We start from the raw sequence: 6,332 nt of genomic DNA, 5'->3' as shown, positions 1-6,332 counted from the left end.
CTTTTTAATTTTAGAAGTTCTGTTTGCTTCTCTTTTTCTGCCATTTTCTAATTTCCTATACAAATTAAGCATAGTCAGTACTGTCTTAAATCCGGTGCTGAAAATGTGGGTCTTCTGTGCTGTCTGCTGTTTCTTCTAACCTTTGCACATGGTGTCTGCCTCCTTCTGGGTTATTATTTGGAACTTTGTGTTGTGCTTCTGGGGTTGTAACTGGAAATTCTTTGAGGCCAGAGTTAAAACTAAGTTTTCCTAGACATTATTAGAATTTGCTTCTGTAAATTTCTTGGAAGCACCATCAATTCTAGTACCAGATTAAATTATCCACTTGAGGTTTATTGGATTGCACAGATTGAATGAATTTGGGCCTCAAATCAAAGTGGCTTGTTATAGATTCTCAAGGGAGACTTTTTCTTCTGGAGTTCCCTGATCAAGACAGGCCTGAAGCCCACTGGCCCTCACTTACTTCTCAGGATGCTCTCGTTTTTCTTGCTGCCTTTCTTTTTATTCCCTGTGAGAATTTCTTCATTTGTTATTAGTACATCAATTTATTTGATTTTTTAACCCAGCATTTTTTGTTGTTTTCAGCAGGTGGTTCATTCACAGTTAGCTAAAAGGACACGCTGTTAAAAATTGAAGAAATAGAAATAGAAGTTCATCATTTTGATTTAATTTGAGCTGCTTCAGGGAGTTTTCCATATTAAGGAAACAGAGATAATATATCATTTTCAATTCAGTCAATATATATGCACACTCCAGAGAAATAAAAAATTTGTAGCACTTACACCCTGTGTATTTTACTTGATGTAATTTTTGTTGTTTTTTTTCCTTTTTTTAATTGAAGCATAAGTGATGTATAACATATTACTTTCAAGTGTACAGTGTATAATTTGGTATTTTTTTTTTTAATGTTTTATTTTCATGCAATTTTAAAGGTTGCTTTCCATTTATAGTTTATTACAAAATAAAGTTTTTTTATATTTATTACAAAATATTGGTTGTATTGCTTGTATTGTACAATACATTCTTGAGCCTATCTTAAACCCAAGAGTATGTAATGACTGTATTTCTTTTTCTTCGACCATGTATCAGCTGCAGAAAATTGTACACAGATGTCATAGCTTCTTACATCGTTAACTCATATAGCAGATACTACTTGGAGTAGCCACCCACTTAACAACCACTACTGCATTTCTAGGCAGGGCCCCTTCTATATAGGGATGACCATATCTGTATTCCATTATTGTACAGCTGATCAGAGCTCATTAACTTACCAAGGACAGACCAAAGCTGGACCTATCAGATGCATGCTCTTGGGATTTTAAATTGGGAATGAAGAAACTTGAAAACTGTTGTCAGGGTGACAGAATTGCATTAATTTCAGCACAATAAATAGGTGGCCCACAAGCTCCTGTTGCCAAGATACTCCAGAGAAGCTCTGTTTTTTTCCCCTGCCTTTTTCTCCCTTTCTCTGTCACTTTCAATAACATGAGTTGTGTGATCTTGAGAAAGTTATTTTAACACTCTGTGCCTCTGTTTCCCGATCTATAAACCAGAAATAGAAATAATAGCAAAGTTATAGGAGTGTTAGACTGAAATAATACCATCCATGCAAAGCACTTAGGTTAATGCCTGAGAGGTATTATACAATAAATGACAAATTCTTTATCATCATCATTAAGACTGTTAAGACCCCTTGTAAGTTATCCATATGCAGATGCCCCTTTGTGCTCCTCTTGGCTTTGCGTTAGATCCCTGCTGATTTTGCGTCTGGACACCACCTAGAACTCCGCTGTTGTATGGCCACTGTCATGCTAAGTTCAGAGAATTGGTTCAAGAAAGGCCATGTGAGAAGACTGCACTGAAGCCTAAGTAGAAGGAATTAAAAGAGATTCAAAGCAGATGCAACATATGACTGTCTTGGACAGGACAGGAGTCCAAGACAAAGGAAACTCTAAATTCTTCATATAGCACGTCCTCAGGGGAAGCTTTGCCTATGTCAAGGTTCTGCTGCTTCCCTGTCTTACAAAGAAAACTATCTTGAAAACTTGCTAGTAAAACTTTGAAATGAGATGTTTTCTTCACTTTGTGCCAATCAATATATCCTCCCTGGCAGACCTCTATAATAAAGTAAAATGCTATCTTTACGAGACCTCTCTAATTTTACATCTTTAAAATCCACTGAGCTTTACTAGATCAGTTATAAGCAGAGAATAATGGTGGTGATTTAGTCTCAAAGTCATGTCCTACTCTTGCGACCCCACGAACTGTAGCCCACCAGGCTCCTCTGTCCATGGGATTTTCCAGGCATGAATACTGGAGTGGGCTGCCATTCCCTACTCCAGGGGATTGAACCCTTCCCAACCCAGGGATTGAACCCATGTCTCCTGCATTGCAGGCAGATTCTTTGTTTCTTTAACATTTTTTCCTCTTTTTAAAGTTTTTAATTTATTATTTATTTATTTTTTATTGCTCTGGGTCTTTGTTGCTGTACACAGGCTTTCTCTAGTTGTGGTGAAAAGAGGGCCACTCTCTACTTGTGGCACATGGGTCAGTTGCCCTGTGGAATGTGGGATCTTCCTGGACCAGGGATTGAACTTGTGTCTCCTGCATTAGCAGGTGATTCTTATCCAGGAACCATTAGGGAAGTCCCACAGAGGGATTCTTTACCACTGAGCCAGAAGGGAAGTCCAAGCAATAGGGCAATAGTCTTACTTTCCATATCTATGGATGTTTCCAGCCATTCCCACTCTCAGTACTCACTAAAGAGATGCCATTAAAGAAAGTTCTACTTTCCTGACCTGGTTCCTGGGTGTTTATGATGGAAGAATCTTGGGAAGAGGAGAGAGAGGAAGATGGCAGGTGACTAATGGGAGCAGAGTTAAGAAGACACTGCAGAGAGGATTGCTCAGTGAGGGTTCAGTGCATGGGAGAGGGAAGATACTGAATAAAATGTTGGATAATTGGCTATGAAGCTGTCACAAGATCATTTCCTCAAGACAACTGGAAATTCTGGATAAAAAGCTTGAAACCCTCACATGCTGGAAATGAAGCCTCAACTTAGAATAGTGAGCAAGATTTGGAACAGAAAGAACTAGAGAGTTTATTGCCTTAATTGTTGGGTGGTGGAGTTCTGACTATAGTAGAGTGAAAATGAAATTTCTAGTTGAAAGATGGAGCCACTCCTTCCAGGGGTGCCATGTCTGCAAACTAAAATATAGACACATTTCATGTCCCTGTAAATGTTCTGTGTGACCATAAACACAGTGTATCCAGTCAGCCAATCCCCAAAGCCCAAGCCCACTGTGGGCTCTATATGTGTTTCCTTGTCCTAAGCAAGTTTGACTATGTGGCCCCAGCAGATTAGATTTTTTTTTTTTTTTACTGATATTTTTCCTTTTCCTTGTTCTTTATTCTTCACCTTACAAAAGCTTCCTGCCTTCAACTTCATTATGCAGTTCTCCAAATGGAGATGGTCCACTTCAAAAAGTGTTAAATAACATTTTCTTACATCACCTAAATTGTCTTCATTATAATTTTTAAAAAACAAGCTTCAGCTCATAGATTTGTAGGGAGCTAAATCTAATCAATCTTAAAGGAAATCAGTCCTAGAAATTCATTGAAAGGACTAATGCTGAAGCTGAAGCTCCAATACTTTGGCTACCTGATGCGAAGAGCTGACTCACTGGAAAAGACCTTGATGCTGGAAAAGATTAAAGGCAAGAGCAGAAGGGGATGACAGAGGATGAGATGGTTGGATGGCATCACCAACTCGATGGACATGACTTTGAGCAAGCTCCGGGAGTTGGTGATGGATAGGGAAGCCTGGTGTGCTGCAGCCCATGGGGTTGCAAAGGGTTGGACACGATTGAGTGACAGAACTGACTGAATACTAACCATCTTGCAAAAAGCCAGTGACCTCAAAGGGCTGCTGCTTCTGTGAAAGTGACTGGGGAAACCGCAAAGAAGGTTGCCAACCATCCACCTGAAAGCGTAAGTGAAAAGGCTACCCAGAGGCATTTCGAACCCAGACCTACACCCGTGCATGAGGGTAGAGTCCAAATTCAGACTCTTCACAAAATGCAGGGACCCTTTAACAAGGTAGTAAGCATTGGTCTGGCCCCCTGAAAAGTGAGAGAGTTCGTATGGAGACAAATACACTAATACCGAATAGGTTTGCTCCTCAGACACAAAGACGGGGAACTTCCATTGGAAATAGACTCAGGTTCAAATGTAACAACTCGCTTAAGGAAATGAGGACTCTGAGAGGTGGATACCAGATGAAATAAGCAGGGGAATACTAAAAATATAAGTCTTGGAAATCAGGATTGATGAAATCAATACAGAAAGCAGAACAAACAAGAAAAAAAGGAAAAAGATGTGAAAATTTGAGGGTCAGACTTGAAGTTTCAATACCTGATTGCTAGGAGTTCCAGAAAGAATAGGAAAGAAAGGAAACACTGAAGTGTACATGCTCTACAACTCATACTCATGGAGGTGAAGTTTCTGACTAGGTAAAACTGACATAGGGTGATAAGACACAGGAGAGTGGCCACCGCTATGCAAAGTGAGGTGCTTAACTAATCTGAGAACATGTTACTGACCACGTCTGTTTCTTAAGCACCGCCCTATTCCCAGGGTCACTCAGTTCCTACTTTTTGCATGAATAAATGGAAGCACTATTAGGTGTAACGGCTTTTCAATCAGACAGACTTGTGTTTGAACATTGTCTCTGTTATTTGGTCTTATGACCTGAGCCAAGTTACTCAATATCCCTAAGACTGTTACTTCACCCTTGAAATAAGAATAAGGAAGGGTATTTTGCCCTGTTAGATTGTGGTGAGGCTCAAGAGTAACATATAAGAGTACCTAGCACAGTGTCTAGTACAGAAGTATAACCATGAAACACTATTATTTGTAGAAATGACAGTACCATTAAGTAAGTGGTCCAGTAAGTTCTATGCCAAGGGCATTACAACAGGAGCTGGCAAATAAGAGGGAGCATTGTCTTTGGAGGATTAAAAATAATAAAACTGACTTTTGCAATCTGCTTTTATTGTCACAATGTGCCAGTGATTCTAAACAATGTCAGTGATAAAACATTTCTCCCTGACAAAATATTTTGTTGTTGTGAGTTCTAAACAATCTCTGAAGTTATGGTTGAATTTTTATAATTGGCATTACATACTCCTGATAAATACTGGGTCAGAAATAAACATTGAAAGCATGCTGATTTGTAAACACAAAGACACAGAACTTGAGTTATTTCAGTTATGTAATTCTATATGATCACTTGGAGTTTTCATTTGTATTTTAAATGTAAAACAGTGAAATTGTCTATGAACTGCTGGGGTAATATTTTTGTTTATAAAATGCAAATTTTAGCTCATACATGAAACATTCCTGAATTTAAATAATACCTTGAAAATTGAAATGTATTCTTTTTAAATTTTTAGTTTTCTTTGATATTTCAGTGATGTTACATTTTAATGTAGTTCTTTATTCGTGCAACACACCAATATGTTTTCCCTTTTCAAAAATTGCTTAAATGTAATTAAAAGGGATTAAGTCATTACTTCTTTCCTTTTCACTGTAAAATTAATTATTCATCATGAGTATGACTATATAATGAAATTTAATAAAAGAATGTATACTGTCTGGACTTCTTTTCTGGCCATTATCATTATTTATTTCATTTAATCATTATTTTTGAAGATAATTCTCTTAAATTATTAAGAAAGGGGAGTATATTAAGAAAATTATCTGCTCCAGGTGGTAGATATGCTGGAACGCTTACTTAGAGGCTTCTCATGGTGGGATACAAATGTAATTATGCACAATGACATCATGCTCTATAACTACTTTTCTGTGTTTGATTTTGAATGCCTTAGGCTCACTAACATTCATTTTTGTGAGACTGGTAATATAAAAATAAATTATCAAGCATCTTCTCTTTATGATACAGCACGAAAACATTTCAGTGACTGTAAGGATATTTAATAGTGCTGGAAAACCTTAAAATATTTTCCTTTTCCTTTTCTTTTCTTGTTTATCATGAAGTAGCATTATGATATTGACAAGAAGCAGTGTTTGGAGAATTCAAGCGGTTTTTTTCTTATTTTTATATAAATCTTGTTTTTAATCATTAAATCATTAAAGACTTAGGAAGTCTTATTTTGCTACTAGGGTAAAACATTTTTCTAAATTTGGTTAGAGTATTCCTACCTCTGAAGAAACTGAATGTGGAAACATGACAATACAGTGCTTTTTTTATACACTCTGTACATAAATTTCTTATGAAACTCACTACACTGTAGGATAGAGCCTGCCTCCCC

The sequence above is a fragment of the Dama dama genome, chromosome 18 (genome assembly GCF_033118175.1).
Source record: "Dama dama isolate Ldn47 chromosome 18, ASM3311817v1, whole genome shotgun sequence".
NCBI classification, from domain to species: Eukaryota; Metazoa; Chordata; class Mammalia; order Artiodactyla; family Cervidae; genus Dama; species Dama dama.
This window is presented reverse-complemented; position numbering follows the sequence as displayed.